General features: G+C 43.6%; 1 long non-coding RNA gene across 1 annotated transcript; it reads left to right on the top strand.

Moving 5' to 3' along the window:
• The first annotated feature begins 3,594 nt into the window (after positions 1 to 3,594).
• On the top strand, positions 3,595 to 20,182 carry LOC139438567 (uncharacterized). The gene is made up of 3 exons (XR_011648242.1): positions 3,595 to 3,720; positions 6,877 to 6,950; positions 19,544 to 20,182. It is a non-coding gene; the product is annotated as an uncharacterized lncRNA (long non-coding RNA).
• Positions 20,183 to 20,530: the final 348 nt, after the last annotated feature.

Raw genomic sequence — 20,530 nt, 5'->3', positions numbered from 1 at the left:
GTTTTTTCTTTTCAGGATCTAGCATACCCTTTAGTATTTCCTGAAAATCTGGTCCCTTGTTTAGAAATTCTCTCAGTTTCTGTTTATCTGTGAATGTTCTAATCTTGCCCTCATTTTTGAAAGACAGTCTTACTGGATATAAAATTTTTGGCTGGAAGTTTTTCTCTTGTAGTCTTAAATATAATAGACCACTTCTTGCCTCCATGGTTTCTGGTGAGAAATCAGCACTTAATCTTATTGGGTATGCCTTGTATGTTATGCATCGTTTTCTCTTGCTGTCCTAAGCAACAAGGTTTTTGAGAGAAGTGTATGAACAAAACCACTGTCAGCTTGGGCTAAAAGGGACATGTAAAGGAGAGATTGAAGGAGAAACAACTTCATGAGGAAAACCATGGAAGCTAAGATCTGGAATTAAGACATGACCTTGGGCCAAGAGAGCACCCAACCCATGTGTACAGAGAGGGTGAGTTTGCACCAGGAGTTGAAGAGGGTAGATGTTCCCATCTGATGTTCTGAGAGAGTTTTGCCACCTCAGGGCATTGAGAGAGTGGAGCATATACCCCAAGGACTATGGTGGTTAAGGTCAGCACCCCACAGGTCAGAGAGGGGTGGACCTGTCCACCATGGATTAGAGAAGGTCAGGTGGTCAACTCATTGCTCTGAGAGGGTTGAGCTTTTTTGCCAAAGGTTAGGGGGGATGTTGTCTTCACATCATTGTACTAGGGGTACTAAGAGGCCAACCCAAAGATGGAGTAATGTGTGGCAATCACCCCAACACTCTTGGAGGATGAGGTCTGGAGTTTGGTCAACACCCAGATGCTTGATGAGAGTGGAACCAAGAAAATGGCCAATGGGAAAGCATGTGGAAAGTGTGGGCTTCCCTAAGGAACCAAGGAGAATATATCATCATCTTAAGAATGACTCTCAGACTGAAATAGAATGGAGGATGCCCTGCCGGTTTAATGAACTACAGAGGAGCCAGGACTCATGTTTTCCACCCAGTTTCTCTTTATTTTAATGAAAATGTTTATCTTGTCTGTCCATTTGTGTATTGGAAACAATTAAATTATTTTGTAAGTTTCAGAGGTCTATAGCAGACAGGACTTTGCCCCAAGACACACTGTATTTCTTTAAATTGATTGTGATATGATTTAGTACTGGTATTTTTACTGATTTCAGGTTTTTTCAAATTTTGTCATGTCTTTTTGGAATTCTGATGGGGGAGTATAGCAGTTTGATGAGGTTATGAATTCTGAAAAAAGATACTGGATTATGTTTGTAATCTGGTCTATACCTAGGTGTGATTAAGTTATGATTAGGGCTTTGATTGTGCCATGTCATGGCAAAGGACAGAGCTGAGGGTTTTGATGTTGGAGTTTTGAGGTTGGAGTTTGATGCTAAAGCCTTAAGCTGGAGCTCTGGGAAGTAAGCTCATGGAGAATAGAGAAGCCAACTCCAAGGAGAAGAAAGCCCTGGGAAGAAATGAACCTTGAACCCAGAGAGAAGCAAAAGCTTGGAAGGGAGGAACCCAGGAAGCCTGAACCCTCACACTATCAGCAGCCATCTTGCTCCAGCATAGGAAAATAGACTTTGGTGAGGGAATTAACTTATGCTTGTGATCTGGTATCTTTACGCTCCTACCCCAAATAAGTATCCTTCATAAAAACCAACCAATTTCTGGTATTTTGCATCAGCGCACTTTTGCCTAACTAATACACCTCGCAAGGGAAGTTCAAGAACCCCACACTCATCTCAGCCACAGCTTTCAGCAGGAGCCCCAGCCATGGTGGTGGTGTTTGTATTTAGCATCTATTAGCCAAGTACCCACTGTAGGCCAGACTAGCCATCAGCGATAACAGAGATATACTGTGCCCCACAGAACTGCCAGCTGAGTGCAGAACAAAATGCCACCTTCTGAAATTGAAGCTACAATGTCACAGCATGATAGCATGATAAATTATTTTCTTTTCCAAAGAAATGATTTAATCTCAAATTCCAGCTCAATTCTCTAGATAATTGGTGCCCTTTACTTCCAGAATCCCATATATGATAGCAAGTCATCTATGCAATTCAATCTGTGACACTTAGTGACCCCCAGGCCTGTCTCTAAGATAGTTTGGAGAGGTAGTTGGAGATTATAAAAGCATTTTTTTTCCTAGAGAAAACAAAACATTTGCTGATGCTTTCAGGAGGTCCTCTGCCCATGGGGGAAGGATGAGACTCTTCTCCTTCACCTCATGCATAGGAGAGGTGGAACTATGTCTCTATTCTCCAGGGACAAATTCTCCAAGTTTTCCCTGAGATTGATGAGTCCACAGGAGCATGGGAACATGGAGGCATGGTTCTCCAGGAAATCACGTGGCCGGATGAGTGCTGCACAGTGCTGTCTGAAATCCTGCCCACAGGACTTCTGGACCCCCAAGGCCACCTCAGTAGAGAGGTGCCTGGACTGAGGGGGCGAGCTACAGCATCAGGACCTGCAGGCAAGAAGGCCCCTGAGAGGAGTGCTGGTTGGTCCTGGCCTGAGAGTGACCCCTCCCCTGCCTGCCTGTCCACCTGCACTCCCTACTGCCTTCCCCTTCTGAAAGCTGCACTGTCCTTGTCCTCCCTTTCTGCCACCTGCACATCAATAGGCTAAGCCTCAGGGCCACCAAAGATGCTCTTCCCTCTGCCTGGAATAACCGACTATTCCCCAGATTTCACAAGTCTGGCTCCTCATTATCATTTATGTTTCAAGCCAGCCTTCCTAGAGCCGCCCTGGTTAAAGTATTCCCAAAGCCTGTTCTGTTCCCCTTCTCCTTTTTATTGATACACACACACATCCTAGCCTTTAGAGTTAAGTGAATTTTCGACAAAAGGAACGCACCTCTTGAACCAGCATTCGACTCAAGAAACAACAGAGCGCTGCGGAACAGCTCAGTTTTCCCAGATACCACTTGGCTGGATTCGATTTGTGCCGCTGCACACCCGCACTTGCCAGTACCGTGAGCGGTGGCACCTGGCGTTCACCGAGGCGCTGAAAACCGACTCGTTGCACGATGACACGATGCTGCTGCGGTCACACTGAGTTAATATACGATGGCAATGAATTCCACCCGAGTCTTTCACTTCTGTTCCGCGGCTCCTGGAGGGTTTCAGATGGTGCGCAGCCGTGGCCTGCACTTCTGCCGGACAGCCCGCTTGGATCCCTCGGCAAGCGCAAGGGCAAGAGCAAGGGCAAGCACAAGAGCAAGCAGGCGGAGGCCCCCAGTCCAGCTGACCCGGCTCCTCGCGTCCCAAGTGGGCCCTCCAGAGACCCGCAGTGGGACAGGAGGGCACGGTCCCATTCCCTTCCCGGTCCCATTCCCTTCCCGGCTGCGCACTCAGCCCTGCGCCCCTGGCCCTGCGCCCCAGCTCTGCGTCCCCTGCCCTGTGCCCCGCGCCTTGCGCTCCCCGCCCAGCTTTGTGACGCGAGGCTGCGGTTTCCTGGCAACTGCCGAACGCTGGCGCCAGGCAGCCAGGCAGGCGGACTCGGGCGGGGCCCCCGGCCTGGTGGGACCGACATGGCCTCGGCGGAGAGGGTGGACGCGGGCGGTCTGCGGAACGAGGAGGAGATCACCGTCGACACGCTGCGGGGCAAGCCCCGGCCGCCGCCCATCTCGGCGCTGTCCGCCTTCAGCTACGTCCCGCCGCGGCGCCTGGACACCGAGGAGCGCAGCTACTTCTCCCGCCAGGCCCCAGGTGAGGCGGGACGGGCGGCACCGCGCGGCGGGGGTGAGGCGGGGCTGGGGGCAGGGGTCACCTGCTAGGGAGGGGCTGGGGCGGGGCTGTGCCACCCGCAGCGGGGACAGGAGACCCAGCGGCACCGCGTGGAAGGGGTCTGGGGACCAAGCAGGGCGTGGGGGCGGGGCCCGGGCAGGGTGGGGGATGCTTCTGTGGGGGTGGGAGCAGGACATCATAGTGGGAAAGGGCTACCCGGAAGGCCAAGTGGCGGTGGGGGGGGGGGGGCGGCAAGGAGGGAGTGCTCACCAGGGAGGAAGACTCCATGGGGCGCCCGGGGGTGGAGGGGACAGGGGCTGCTCGGGGGAGTCGGTGAAATGGGCGCCTGGACCCGAAAGAGCAGAGCTTTTATTACTGCGAGACACAGAGGCACCCCTCCCCGGGGCTGGAGGGGACTCGCAGCAATCCAGGGGTGCTCGGACAGTCTAGAAGGGGAGCCCCGAGGCTATCCAGGGTGCGGGGTGCGGCCCCCTGAGCAGTATGTGCGGTGGTTCCCGGGGCTGTGAATAAGCAGCCAGGCTGATGGACAGTCCTGGGCCCCGGGAACCCTCGGGCCGCCTTCCCACCCACCAAGAACCAGGAATAGGTCGCACCGTCTGGGCCGGCCCCTCTGGGAAGGTGTGCGTGGTGGGAAGACCTCGAGGGTCTAAGCAGCCAAAGCCCCCAAGAGAAGGCGGAAGGAAGGAAGAGAAGGGTGTTCAGAGTTGTCCAGGTCACCTATTCCTTTCTTTTCAACATTGTTTCTGTCAGTCCTCAGGGTGTTCCTCAGGGCATCTGATTAGATAAAAGCCTTGGTTGGGGACGGTCAACCTGGTGGACAGCTGGGCACCTGGGCTATCCCTCAGGCCTCCTGGAGGCATGGGACTGCCAGAAGAGGGACACCTCACTTTTCTCAGGCTGCTGTCACAAGTGCCACGAACTGGGTGGCTAAAAATACCAGGAACCGCTCTCTCAGCCCTGCAGGCTGAAGCCACAAGTGCGTGGGCTGTGCTGGTGGGTCCATCCTGGCCTCTGGGATGCCTGTCCCTTGGCCAGCAAGGCTTGGGTTTTCAGTGTCTCTTCAGTCACCCTATGGCCTGCTCTGTCTCTCTTCCCATGGCGCCCACTCCCCTTCTGTCTGTGCCCACACCCCCCTTCTAAAGACACCAGCCATCCTGGACAAAGGGTCCTCCCACTCCAGTTGGCCTCATTCAATTTAAATGATTCTGCTTGCAATAACGCTTTTGCAAAAAGTTTGTGTTGCCAGGTACCCGGGATTAGGACTTCAGGGTATCTTTTTGGGTACAAAGCTCAACCCATAATGTGGAACACAGATTCCCTTGGAAAGTAAGTTAATGGTGTATAAAATAATCCCACAAAATGCCTCCTTCCTCTTCTCCTAACCACCCACAATCAGTGGTGCCCAGGTGAGTCCCCAGTTCTGGTCAACTCTCGCTGGAGTACTGGTGGGAGGCCTCTTGAGTCTCATGAGCTTCACTTCACACACAGAAGTGTGGTTTCCAGTTGAAGCAAGCATGGCCCTCAGCCTGCCCCCCGGGATATCTCTTGCATCTGATGTACCCCTCTGCCTGGCTTCTAGCGTGTGGAAGGACTGGATGGAGGAAGGGGCCATCTGGGGCCATCTGACAAAGTCACTGTCTCTGCTGGCCCTTAAAACAGGAGGGGGATGGAACGGAAGTGTTCCTGACCTTCAGCCAACACACGCCTCATCTGTTTTCTTCCTGTGAGCAATAGGTTTTGAACAACTGTAAATAGTTTCACTTATTAAGTGGGGTTTACATTTTGAGTCTACAGTACCTATGATACTGCCAGTGAGTTGATGACCATCGTGAGATAATAGTCAAAAAGCCAGGAATCTTGGTGTATGAAGTTGCTCAATGCTTCTTTATTGAGAGAATATTAAATTCATCTGGATTTTCAGAATAACAAAGAGAGTTCACACTACACCGTTTAGTTTGTACCTTTGAGGAGTCCCTTTCCACAGCACCCTAAGGTGGACTGTAGATTGCTCCTTGATGGGGTGTCACTGATAGAAAGTACTGCTGAGGACTGCACAGTGGGGCTTGTGGCTTCTGAAGCTTGAATGTGGTAGAAATGCAGAGCAGAGCCCCTGCCCACTGCAGGCCAGGCCCAAGAGGGAGAAGGACAGAGTGAGCCTGAAGACTCAGTGTCTCCTTCTTGAATTTGCCGGTCTTATAAGCAGTCCCACCTTCCAGGGCTGACTGAACAAGGGCCAGAGAGCAGCCCCAAGGTAGGAAGTGACTGGGGCTCTGCCCCTTGGAGGGAAATCAGGAATGAGCCATAAGCACACCTTTCTATATGACAGGGTCGGCACACTAAGGCCCGTGGGCCAAACCTGGCCCCCATCCAGTTTTGATAAAGTTTTATTAGAACATAGCCACACCCATTCATTTCTCTATCCTCCCTGTGTAGGATGTTGGGGTTGAGTGATAGCAACAGAGCCCCTGGGGCAGGAAAGTTCCCACCTGGCCCTTCACAGAGAAAGTCCCTGACTCCTGCTCCAATGCCTTACTGCCGCCTGGAAAATGGGAATTGTCTTTAGAATACATTCATTCAAATGGGATTTTATGTGTTTAAAGCATTTAAGGGCAGTTTTGATTAGCTGGGATTACAGGCAAATTCAAGTCCTGGGGCTTTGTGTATGCGAAAAGGAAATGATGCAACTGAAATAAATATTAATTAAAATCTAAAGAAAAGAATCTTAAAAGCAACAAGAACAGCAAAAGGCATTTCAAAGTCCATTTGTACGAATGTTCACACCATGGTATTGGGATTATGGGCACTGGTATCTGATCAACTCCAGGGCTCCAGGAGCAGTTTCTCTGACCTTGGGGCCATTGGTCATAAAGAGGGTGAATTCTGTACTACAGGTTTGCTGAAGGACCAAACTGCCCCAAAATTCATTGCAGGTACTTTCAGCCCCTAAGCTGATCAGATTACTTCCTAAGTCAATTTCCTTGGAGCACAGTTAACAGTAGTCAGTGTGTTGGTTAGCAGCCCAGGCTGAGCAGTCCTGGGTCGAAGTATCAGCTCTATGGTGACTAGCTGTGGAGCCTTCACAAGTCACAGCCTCTCTGTCTCACTTTGCTATTCTAGGACAGATCAAACAGAACCGACCTCATCGCCACTTATGAGAATGAATGTACTTAGTCCGCATACAGTGGCTCACGGTAAGCCCTGGGTCAGTGGAGCTCTAATTACTGTTTTGTTTTTAATTTTTAATTTTCTAATTATCTTTTTTTAAAGTTAATAGATCACACAAAACTTTACATTAAAAAACATAAGAGGTTCCCATATACTCCACACTCCACCCCCATCAATTTTTAGTTGTATTTTTTAAAGATACATAGATCACAAAAAATGTTACATTCAAAAAATATGAGGTTCCCATATACCCCCACCCCCCTCACTCCACTCCTCCCACATCAACAACCTCTTTCATTAGGGTGGCACATTCATTATATTTGGTGAATACATTTTGGAGCACTGCTACACCCCATAGACTAATTGGCTTTGGCTAGTGATGGTCAGTGCCCTTTTGCTAAGGATTGGGTCCATAGGGGCAAGCCTTTCCTTCCTGATCTGATCACTGTCAGAGAGGCACATGATAGAACCTTCAACCTTGGGGCTTAAATGAGTGGTTCTGGGGCATTGTCAGACTAACCCTGGCAAACTGAGACAGTGGCTAAAAGTAAAGATAGACTTCCCATGCCAAGGTGTGTGTGTGTGTGTGTGTGTGTGTGTGTGTGTGTGGCAGGGAGGCTCTGCTCAGTCCAGTCTCAGGAACCCAGGTGGAGGGAGGGTCAACAATCAGGCTGTGGTCCTTTCAGTGTCAAGTCTCTGGAGCTCCTGGCCATGGGTGCTTACATGCTTCTGCCTGAAGAGTCACACATGGCTCCTTGGTCACATGCAAGCACCTAGCAGAGGAGCAGGGACGGTTAATCCTGTGGGTGGCCGGGAGTGGAGGAGAATTGGCTATTGTTTCCGTCTGCCACTCAGCTGATCCTGAAGAGCCCTCCAGGGTTGGGTCTCTGGCTCCATTTCCCACTGTTGGAAAGTCCTTGCTTCTCCTACCAAGTGCCCTTTCTCAGCCAGCAGCTCTATCTGCAATAGCAAGCTCTCCTCCACTGTCACGTCCATTTCCTACCCCCAGCACCAACAACCTCAGCAACCCTCCTTTTGTGTCACCCTCCACTTTGTTCACACCTCAGCTATTTCCTGAGGGAAAACTGATGGTAGACAACAAGGGCCAAACCAGTATCAGGAAACACTCAATTTCAACAATACTCAAAACACAAAGGGCCAAATGGATATCAAGAGAGAAAGGTAAATGGGGTTTGTTTTGCTTTGTGTTTTATTTTTTTAAATTCATTTGTTAAAATATTACATTAAAAAAATATGAGGTCCACATGTACCCCCCATCCCCCTAACCCCACTACTCCCCCTATAGCAAAATTCTCCTCCATCATCATGACACATTCATTGCATTTGGTGAATACATCTCTGAGCATCGCTGCACCTCATGGTCAATGGTCCACATCATAGCCCACACTCTCCCACGTTCCACCCAGTGGGCCATGGGAGGATCTACAATGTCCAGTGATTGTCCCTGCAGCACCACCCAGGACAACTCCAAGTCCCGAAAATGCCTCCACATCTCATCTCTTCCTCCCATTCCCCACACCCAGTAGCCACCATGGCCTCTTTTTTCCACACCAGTGCCACATTTTCTTCGAATACTAACCACAATAGTTCATGAATAGTATATCAGTAGGTCCACTCTAATCCATATTCTATTCCTCCATCCTATGGACCTTAGATTGGTTGAGTCCATTCCACATCTATGACAACAGGGGGCTTAGGTTCCACATGGATGTTGGATGCAATTCTCCTGCTTTCAGTTGTAGACATTCTTGGCTCCATGGTGTGGTGGTTGACATTCTTCACCTCCATGTTAGCTGAGTGGGGTAAGTCCAATAAACCAGAGTGTAGGAGCTGAAGTCTGTTGAGGCTCAGGGTCTGACTATCACGTGGTCAGTCCAGAGATTCAGATACCCTAGATATATCTTAAACCCCAGCACCAACTACAATTCTAATAAAGTAACAGGAAAGGCTTGTGAAAAGAGATCACATCTGAGTCCAGCTCCATCACACAGAAACACAAACTCCAAAGAAGGGCCAACTGACATTGCACTGAACTTCATCTGCCATGACCATAAGACCTGTGGGTCTTTGTAGCCCTCAGAAGAACCAATACCTGGGATTGTATCTACTTTATCTGTCTCTGAGACTCTGCTCAGGTGTGCATTACGACAACCCCTCTGATAACTTTTTTAGAGACTGATAGCCATATAAACTTTAGAGAGCTCTTTTTTAGAGACTCATAACCATATAAACTCATTTGTCCTTTCCAATTCCCCCTTGATTTAGGTCAAAAGGCATTTTTAACTCCTGTTATTATATGTAGACAGGGATATTCTGCTGGTCCGAGTTGAACCATTTATTCAAGGTCATTGTCTAGTTACGTCATCAGCTAGTACTTGATAGTGATCCCTCGGCAACAGGGAGGCTCATCTCCAGGAGTCATGTCCCACACTGGTGGGGAAGGCAATGCATGTATATGCTGAGTTTGGCTTTGAGACTTGCCACATTTGAGCAACATGGAGGTTCTCAGGAGGTAACTCTTAGGCACACTACTGCTCTAGGCCTTGCTCTTATTTCAGGTGCACAGGCTCACAAGCATAGTCATTAGTATCAGGAGCTCATTGTTGGAACTTCATTCCTTTTTGGTCTTTGCCGTTGCACATGGGGGATTGTTGCTGTTCCCTTAGGGACTATGATAGAGCTCCCCTGGCTTGGAATTCAGCACTCCCTCAGTTGTTGTTTTTAATTGTTTCCACTAAGAAAATATCCAAACATATATGCCCTGTAGAACTCCCTGTGAACCATATGTCCCCTGTCAATAACATACCGTACCACCATTCCTCTGCTGCCATTGTTGAACCCCTCTGTGATCCAAAACTTCCTGAAAAGTGAAGCCCAGTATATTGCCAGGTTCCCTTAATAGTAAAATGGAATATAGCAATGAGTTTAAAGGTGAGATATAGAATACATATTAATTTGGAAAAATTCTACATCTTATCTTTTTCTTTTCTTTCTTCTAATTATTAAGCTTATCTTCACAAGAGTTTTAGGTCACAGTAATTCATATATACAATATGCAGTATTCCCTCATATCCAACATAAAACCTTTTCCCTGCCACAGCAAAAATCTTTTAACATATTCGTACCATATTTACTGAAACTGATGTACAGATATTGAGACAATAGTTTTCAAACAAGGTAACATTTGTGTTTACATTGTGGTTTATACTTTAGGCTATATGATTTTCTAAATTTTTAGTTATCTTAGGTTTTACATTATGGTTTACATTTTAGCCTATCAGCCCCTATATATTTTTGGTGTAATTTTACATGTCTTATATCCATCCTTCCGTACTCTATTGCCCTCACAGTTACGTTGGTTCCATCTATTCAATACCTATTTCCCCCTCCCCTTGGGGCCTACAGTGACAGTCAATCTTCATTTCTTGAAGAGCCATGTTCAGAGATACTTGTAACAGTGTTGAGGGCTAGACATGCTCAACTGCCCTAATGCCCTGGGAGCCAACATTTCTCTTGAGAGATACAGTTCCCTCTATTTGATGGCATCAGTCCTCTCCAGGATATGGGTATACACCTTCACTCTCTTTATATGGGTCTCTACCCAATGATATAACCCTCTCTGGCAAAATGAGAATTCACATATTCCCTAGGAGTCTGTCCTGCATCAGATTATCCCCTTTAAGTATCTTAAACAGGTAACTTTCCTTATTATATTTTTGAAAAGGTTTTCTCAGCATTATACTCTCAACTAAATACCTGACAATCTCCTATGTTCGTATGTTGCCCCAACCTCCCCCTAATTTCTTGGCAATATTACCCATCCGCCCATCCCTAGCCCCCCTCAAGCCCACAATGCCCCACCCAAAGTTAACCCTATGCCCCAATTTTATCCCTTCCAGGTACACATATTTACCTCCAGCTTATCATAGATTTCATCCATGTAGATGTCAGCTTACATCCTTCCTCTACCCCACGATTTCCTGTAAGCCTATCATCCAGTCTCTAGCTCTCCGAGGCATATTGTGTTTACTTATTTCATATTATTGATGTCATGTAGTATTTGTCCTTCAATGCCTGGGTTGCTTCACTCAACATAAGCTTCTCAAGATTCATCCATGTTATCACATGTGTTTGTAGTGTATTTGTTCTTAAAGCTGAGTAGTATTCCATTGTATGTATATACCACATTTTATTTATCCATTCATCTGTTGATGGGCATTTGGGTTGATTCCAACTTTTGGCATGGAAAAAAATTCTACACCCTATCTTTTTCTTTTCTTTTCTTTTCTTTCCCCCCCCCCCCCAATTTTTGAGCTTCTCTTCACAGGAGTCCTAGACCTCAGCAATGCATATATATAATATACAGTACTCCCATACAACCACCACAAAACCTTTTCCCTTCCACATCGATACTCTTACACCCTATTCACATCATATTTACTTAACGTGATGTACAGAGTCTGAGACAATAGCTTTCTAACAAGGTGACATCTGTGCTTACATTGTGGTGCATACTTGAGGATACACAGTTTTTTACATTCTTAGTTATCCTATGTTTTACATTATGGTTTACATTATCAGTCTGTCATCTCCTATATGTTATGGTGTAATATTACATGTTTTATATCCATCCTTGTGGACTCTCACGAAACTCCTCTCTTACCCCCCATATACCTTGGTTCCACACATTTAACGTCCATTTTCCCTTCCACCTTGGTGCCCACAGTGACAGCCAACCTCCATTTCCCGAGGAGCCACTTCCAGAGATAGATGGAATAATGTTCAGGGCCTAACTTGCTCAACTGCCCCAATGCCCTGGGAGCCACCCTTTCTCTCGAGGGATACAGTTCCCTCTATTTGATGGCATTAGTCCTCCCCAGGATGTGGGTCCACCCCCACTCTCACTACTTGGGTTTCTACCCCATGGTGTCACCCACTCTGGCAGAATGAGCATTTAGACATTCCCCAGGAGCCCGTCCTGCATCAGACCCTCCCCTCCGAGCATTCTAAACAGGTAACCCTCTTTATTATATTTTGATATGATTTTCTCGGCATTTTACTCTCCACCAACACCTGACCCTCTCCTGTGTTCGTATGCTACCCCTCCCTCCCCCCACTTTTGGGCAACGTTACCCATCCGTCCCTCCCCAGCCACCCTCAAACCCGCAAAGCCCCAACCAAAGGCAACCCCTTGCCCCACTTCTTTCTCTTCTTTGTGTTCATACTTACCACCATCTCGTCTTAAATTCCACTCCTGCAGACATCGGCTCACATCCTTCCTCCACCCTACGATTTCCTGTAAGCCTATCGTTCAGTCTCTTGCTATCTAGGGCAGCTTGGTTATTTCATATCATTGAGGTCATGTAGTATTTGTCCTTCAGTGTCTGGGTTGCTTCACTCAACATAAGGTTCTCAAGATTCATCCATGTTATCACATGTGTTTGTAGTGTGTTTGTTCTTATAGCCGAGTAGTATTCTATTGTGTGTATATACCACATTTTATTGATCCACTCATCTGTTGATGGGCATTTGGGTTGATTCCAACTTTTGGCAATAGTGAACAATGCTGCTATGAACATTGGTGTGCATCTATCGGTTTGTGTCCTTGTTTTCAGTTCTGCTGGGTATATACCCAGCAGTGGAATTGCTGAGTCATATGGCAAATCTATGGATAGTTTTTGAGAAACAGCCAAACTGTCCTCCAGAATGGTTGGATCCTTCTGCATTCCCACCAGCAGTGGATGAGTGTTCCCATTCCTCCACCTCCTCTCCAGCATTTGTATTCTTCTGTTTCTTTCATAGCTGCCAATCTTATGGGAGCAAGATGGTATCTCATTGTAGTTTTGATTTGCATTTCCCTGATAGCTAGAGATTTGGAGCATTTTTTCATGTGCTTTTTAGCCATTTGTATTTCTTCTTTGAAGAAGTGTCTGTTTAAACCTTTCCCCCATTTTTTAAATGGGTTGTTTATCTTTTTATTTTCAAGATATAGGTGTTCTTTATATATGCAAGTTATAAGTCTCCTATCCAATATATGGTTACCAAATATTTTCTCCCATTGTATAGGCTCCCTTTTTACTTTCTGGACAAACTCCTTTGAGGTGCAGAAGGCTTTAATTTTGAGGAAGCCCCAGTTATCTATTTGTTCTTTTGCTCCTCGTGCTTTTGGTGTGAAGTTCATGAAGCCATTTCCTATTACTTGACTCTTATATTTAGGTCTTTGATCCATCTTGAGTTGATCTTTGTATAAGGTGTGAAATGTTAATCCTCTTTCATTCTTTTACATATGGATATCCAGTTCTCCAGGCACCATTTGTTGAATAGGCCATTCTCTCCCAGTTAGAAGGAATGGTGGCTTCATCAAATATTATATGGCTATATATATGAGGATCTATGTCAAACTTTCAGTTTGGTTCCATTGGTCTGTGTGTCTCTCCTTATGCCAATACCATGCTGTTTTCACTACTGTAGCTTGGTAGTATGTTTTGAAGTCAGGTAGTGTGATTCCTCCAATTTCATTTTTCTTTTTCAAAATGTCTTTGGCTATTCAGGGCCTCTTTCCTTTCCAAATAAATTTCATAGTTAGTTTTTCTAGTTCCTTAAAAAATGCTGTGTTGATTTTTATTGGGATTGTATTGAATGTGTAGATCAGTTTTGGTAGGATAGACATCTTAATAATATTCAGTCTCCTATCCATGAACAGGGAATATTCTTCCATTTACTTAGGTTTTCTTTGATTTCCTTGAACAATCTTGTGTAGTTCTCTGTGTATAAGTTCTTTACCTCTTTAGTTAAATTTATTCCTAGATATTTGATTTTTTAATTGTCTATTGTAAATGGTATTTGTTTCTTGATTTCCTCCTGAGTTTGCTCTTTATTGGTGTACAGAAATGCTACTGATTTTTGCTCATTGATCTTATAACCTGCGACTATATTAAACTCATTTATGAGTTCTAGAAGCTTTGTTGTAGACCTCTCAGAGTTTTCTATGTATAGGATCATGTCATCTGCAAATATTGAAATTTTGACTTCTTCCTTTCAAATTTGAATGCCTTTTTTTCTTGGTTCTTGCCTTAGTCCTTGAGCAAGTCCTTCTAAGACAATGTTCAATAGAAGAGGTGATAGTGGGCATCCTTGTCTTTTTCCTGATCTTAGAGGGAAGGATTTTAGGACTTCACCATTGCAAACGATGTTGACTATGGGGTTTCATATATACTTTTTATCATGTTCAAAAATTTTCCTTGTATTCCATTCTTTTGGAGTGTTTTTATCATGAGAGGGTGCTGTATTTTGTCAAATGCTTTTTCTGCATCTATAGATATGATCATGTCATTTTTTTTTCATTCAATCTGTTTATATGGTGTATTACATTGATTGATTTTCTTATGTTGAACCATCCTTGCATACCTGGAATGAATCCCACTTGGTCACGGTGTATAATTCGTTTAATGTGTTGTTGAATAGGGTTAGCAAGTATTTTGTTGAGTATTTTTGTGTGTAGGTTCATTAGAGAATTTGATCTGTAATTTTCCTTCTTGTTGTGTCTTTGTTTGTCTTTGGTACTAGGGTATTGTTGGCATTATAGAATGAGTTCTAAAATGTTCCTTCTGTTTTGGTTTTTTGGAAGAGTTTTAGCAAGATTGGTGTTAGTTCTTTCTGGAATCTTTTGTAGAATTCACCTGTGAAGCCCTCTGGCCCTGGGCTCTTCTTAGTTGGGAGATTTTTAATGACTGATTCTATCTCTTTACTTGTGATTGGTTTGTTGAGATCACCAATTTCTTCTTTCATCAGTATAGGCTGCTTATGTGTTTCTATGAATTTCTCCATTTCCTCTGAATTGTCATTTTTGTTGGAATATAGTTTTTCAAAGTATCCTCTTATGATAGTCTTTATTTCTGTGGGGCCATTGGTGATATCTCCTTTGTCATTTCTTATTTTGTGTATTTGCTTCTTCTCTCTTTTTTTCTTTCTTAGTCTAGCTAAGGGTTTGTCATTTTTATTGATCTTCTCAAAGAACCAGCTCTTGGTCTTTTTTATCTATTCAAGTGCTTTCTTATTTTCTATTTCATTTAGTTCTACACTTATCTTTGTTCTTTCTTTCTTCTTCCTGTGGGGTTACTTTGTTGTTGTTATCTAATTCCTCCAAATGTGCAGTTAGTTCTTCAATTTTTGCTCTTTCTTCTTTTTTGATGTATGAATTTATGGGTATAAATTTCCATCAGTACTGCTTTTGCTGCATCCCATAAATTTTGGTATGTTGTGTTATCATTATCATTAGTTTCAAGGTAGTTATTAAGTTCTTTTGAGATTTCCTCTTTTACCCACTGTTTTCTAAGAGTGTGCTGTTTAATTTCCATATCGTGGTGTGAAATCTGGGCCTCTGGCCCTTTCAGATTTCCAGCTTCACTCCACTGTGGTCAGAGAAATGATTTTGTATGATTTCAATCTTTCTGAATTCATTAAGCCTTTCTTTGTGGCCTAGCATATGGTCTGTCTTGGAGAATGATTCATGTGCACTTGAGAAAAATATATATCCTGCTGTATTCTCGTGTAATGATCTGTATATGTCTATTAGATCCAGCTCCTCTAATATACTGTTCAAATATTTTGTTTCTTTAGTGACTCTGTTTTGAGATGTTCTGTCCAAAGTTGATAGTGGTGTATTAAAATCTCCCATTATAATCTTAGAGGCATCTATTCTTTCTCTTAGTTTTTCCAGTGTTTTCCTCATGTATTTGGAGGCACCTTTGTTAGGAGCATAAATATTTATGATTGTTCATTCTCCTTGAGAGATATCCCTTCCACTAATATGTAGTACCCTTCTTTGTCTCTCACAATTGTAGCAATGCTTCAAAATGTGTTCATCAATTGTAACAAATGTATCACACTGATGAAAGCTGTTGTTAATATGGGAAGATGTGGGAGGGGAAGGAGATGTGGTGTTTCAGAATCCCCTATATTTTTATGTAAAATTTAGGCAATCAAAAGCTTGTTTAAAAATAAAAAAGTATTAAAAATGAATTAAAAATAAATCCATGCCTATGTAGGTAGTTACCTTTTTCTTTAGAAATTTTGCAACTTTGTCTAAAATCAATTGTCTATAGAAACATGGGTTAATTTCTGAAATTTCAATCCTATTGCATTGGTTTAAATATCTATCCCTCTAACAGTCCAAAATTTTTACATGATTGTATATTAGTAAAGTATGGAAATTAGTAACTCTCAGTCTTCCAAATTAGTTCTTATTTTTCAAGAGATTTTGTCAAATTTGGGACATTTTGTAATTCCATATAAATTTGACTTTCACCTTTTCTATTTCTGAAAAATAAAAAATATTGATGGGATTACATTAAATTAGCAGATTTCTTTAGACTTTAGTGAAGTCTTAACTATATTTGCTTCAAAATCTTAAGGTTGGGAGGTTAAATATTAATTTCCTGAAAAGAAAATAACAGTAGTTAACTATTCTTTTAATGGAATCAGATAAAGACTCTGGAAAATTTAAGCTGAGTTGGAAAGGATGAACATGAATTACCTAGATGAAAAAGGTAAAAAATACTTGAGGCTGATGGAAAGCTTATGCAAAAGATCCTTCTAAGAAATATCTTGGAGTGGATGGAAAGCTGAAATAAGACCCATCCATTTGAAGTGCTGGAATGAAGTGGGAGAAGGATGGGACAAGATTGCAGGAAGGACAGGGTGTTATTGATTAGGTTAACTATTAAATTTATACCCAAAGAAATGGAGAGGTACTGAATTGTTTTAGCAGGGTGATATTGTGAGGCAATTTACATTTCTGAAAGATTATCATAGCTGCTGTGTGAAGAAAGAATGAGGAAGGAGCAAGAGTAGTTGAAGAGAAACACAGAAAGAACACAAGATGGTGAATTAGACTTTGGAAAGTACTGTATGAATGCAGGATGAATTGATAATAGATTAGATGACTGAGATTTTATGACTGAATTAAGGATGACTCTCCAAGGATTTGTATAACATGGGTTGCGAAGACATTTTTATTAACTCTTGAGACCCATGCAAAGGAAAAGAGGGGCTTGGTTGGGTCAGAACTTGAAGGAGTTTTAATGTTGTTCTAGGACTAAAGTATTTCTACTGAAAGTCATTGTCATGTCTTTCATCAGGGTCCAATGGGTGGTTTAAAGCAGGATGAACTCAGGCACAAATGGTCAAGGCAAAGGAAAGAGAAGGCAATCTGGGTGATCAGAAGCCTGGTGTAGAGCAAATGTTTGTCTGAAATTGGGCAGCTACTTCAGGATGTCAACTTCACTTGAATTCCAAAATGCATGATAGCAGAAGAGGGGCAGGTGGGAAACAGGGCAGTATCAAGAGCAGCAGGGGAATAGAGGAAAGTCGAATTAAGCAACAGCAAAAGTGGATATGAAATTTATGCAAACCTCATTGAGAGGAAGGGCTAGTGCCAGACAAGTGACAATTCCCACACTGTATTACTTCTGGCATTTAAGATGCACCCATTGTCATCATTGTCTCCTTCTATGTTACTTAGAAATTAAGTGTTTCTGTCCATTGCCTGAATCCTGAATCCAAAGCCAGCTTTTTAAATTTTTAAAAAAATCTTTTGGTACTTTGTAGGTATTCCGATCTCTGTGTTTGATGTAAAAAAAAAAAAAAAAAGATAAGATAAATCTTCATAGACTGCAAATACATTCCAATGTATCTACAGGTGGACTGATTTTTATTTATGTTACAAAGTAGCACATATTGGTCATTTTAAGTGAAAAATATCAAGCTTACATTTTAGAAATTTCTCCCCCATTATTTCTTCTAATTTGGACTATTTTGTTATTCACTGTATTCTTTCTTTCTGAAACTTTTTTAGTGATTGGAGCACTCAAGATCTCAATAAAACGCATTTTCTTTTGTATTTTTCACTTTTTCAATATATTCTGAATTCTTGGTAAATTCCACAGTTCTATAACAAATTCTAATCTCTTGATTACTATGTTCAGATCTGGTCTGTGTTGTTAGGAGAGGGAAAGAGAAAAGAAAGGACAATAACATAAAGAGTGATAGAAAACAGAATAAAGGTGCTAGAAATAAAAACTCAGAAAAATCTGGAGCTAAACAAAGAGAGATGGAATTTAAGAGAAACAACAGAAATGGAAGATAGAAAGATGTAAAGGAAGGGGAATAGTGTTGGTAGCCAAAATCAGTACCCACAGAAAAGAGGAAAGCACTGCAAACAGGAAGCACTGCCTGCAACACGTAATACAAAAGAGAAAAAAAAAGGAAAAAAGGAAGAAAAAAGGAAAAATAAAAATAAAAGGTGGTGGGGGGATAAAGAGGAAGGAAAGTCAATGAAACAAATGAACAAAAAGGACCAGACAAGGCTTCAAGCAAGGAGTCATCTTTGCAATTGAATAAACTGCTTAGGAGTCTATCCTTCCCCCCTTCTCCCTTCCTCACTTCCCTCCCTCCCAGAGCAGCAGAAGGGCCATGTGAGAGCTCCTTTCTGAGATTCAAATGGGACCCTGGTGAACCAAATCACCATAGAAAATAATGACTCCTAGTCTCTTTGACAGAGAGCACCCACACCTTGCTGGGAACCCTAAATATATTATTGGAAGCCTACCAAGCATTTCCTACTTTTCCCCTACCTTTGGTTTGTGCACAGTTCTAGTTAATTGCCTTAATCTGCCTTCTCCCAGAGGAATTTCCCTTATCCCAGGGTGTTTAGATAAATCAGCCTCCCTCAGCAGATTCAACTCTCCTCTCTTCCTAGCATCTCCCCAAGACAGCTGGCATGCTCCACTAAAAAAAAGGGGCAGGAGGTGTTAGACAATTGAATCTGCATTCCTCAGGCCCCTCTGCACCACAGCAGAACCCTCCCACTCTCAGAGTTTGTCTGATACTGGTGGGAAAGGGGAATGCTGGAGTTTTGGGGGGTGCTGGGTTACAGGAATGTGGGCTTGGGTGAATGTGGGCTTGAGGAACACAGGGTCAGGAAACACAGGTTATGGAAACACAGAGTTTGGGGAATGCGAGCTTCTGGGAATGCAAGTTTGGGGATCATGGGTATGTGGAACAAGAAGCTTGGGAACACTGTCATGCAACCAGGGGTGTTCAGGGAATGCTGTGGCTATCAGCCTTAGGGGAAGGGTTTAGATTTCCCACAGCTTCGGGCTCAACAGTCAGAAACCCACACTTAAACCTTGAGCAAGCACTCCTTTTGTTGCACTCTCTCCAGATTGATGTCCAGAAACATCCTGCCTTGTGGATTTCCAAAACAGCTCTCTTGGCAGAATTCTGTCTCCACTTGGCTGTTTTATTGCAGGAGAGTTCACAAGGGTGTACTCATTTGGATGCCATCTTGCCCCACCTCAATATACTTTATTTAAATTCATTCTGAGATTCACCTTTTGGTTCTATTTTCTGTTGAGTGAATGCATCTCCCATTTTTTGCAGGCTGAGCAGTATCAATTACTAACAGTTTTCCTCATATCTTTCTCTCTCCTTCCATGCTCACTCCTCTCTACTTCAATCAGCACACAGGAACCTCTAACAAGTGATAGGATATTCATAAATATTTAAGAATAGTTTTTAAAATTCTGATCTTTCACAGGTAGGAGCCACAGAATTCCTTTGGAAAGACAGTTGCTGGAGGCAAGAAAGTAAGAGTGCTGAACTGCCCATCTTTGTGAGTAGTGGGCCACCTCATGGCCATCTTGCATGAGATGACAGGATCAAGAGTGGTGATGAGCTGCTGACTATCCATGCTCTAGACTTGACCAATTTAAATCCCAGTGAGGTGGTGGCTATTCTGAAAGCCAGCGCTGCTTCCCCAGCTGTCACCCTTAAAGCTCTGGAGATGCAGATTTTGGAGGAGCCAACCCACGCCATGGAAGAACACCAAGTGTTTTCAGTGAGAATGAATTCCATGCCAGGTGGTCCCCATCATGTTGCTTGGCCTTCCAAGAAACCTGCATGATTGCCATGATACAGTTTTAAGAGAAAGCTATTTGGGATTTAGGGGCCTTAGTATTGTTGGTAAATATGAAGAATGCCACACCGATCAGCCTTTCTTCTTTTTAACTATCATCCTGGGAATTCCTGCTTATTATGATGGAATTTTAAATTGTTATTTAATTGAGATCTCATTGTAGCAATGAATGGCCTATCCACCATGGGAATAAGCCATTCCACATTAGTCCCCATGCTAAAGGAGCAGAGCAATAAAATCACATTGACTGTTTTTCGTTGACCTGGAAGCCTCATGTAGATTTTTGAAGTTAGTTTTGAATTAAGCATCTTCTCTAGTGAAAAGAGGAATTTTTAAGGTAATTACAGTTGGTTGGTGAAGATCGTAAAATCTTCATTTACTTGAACAGTTCTGTAGCAGACATCACCTTCCCAGGGTCACATGATGGAGGAATAAAATATGGATTAGAGTGCACTTGCTGATATTCTACTGTGGAACTCTTGTGGCTAGAAATGGAAGAAATTGTGGCATTGATGTGGTGAGAGTGGCCATGGTAGTTGCTGAGGGTAGGGAGAGGGAGGAAGAGATGTGTTGTGGGGGCATTTGGGACTTGGAGTTGTCCTAAATGAT

Source organism: Dasypus novemcinctus, unplaced genomic scaffold, assembly GCF_030445035.2.
Source record: "Dasypus novemcinctus isolate mDasNov1 unplaced genomic scaffold, mDasNov1.1.hap2 scaffold_98, whole genome shotgun sequence".
NCBI classification, from domain to species: Eukaryota; Metazoa; Chordata; class Mammalia; order Cingulata; family Dasypodidae; genus Dasypus; species Dasypus novemcinctus.
This window is presented reverse-complemented; position numbering and strand designations above follow the sequence as displayed.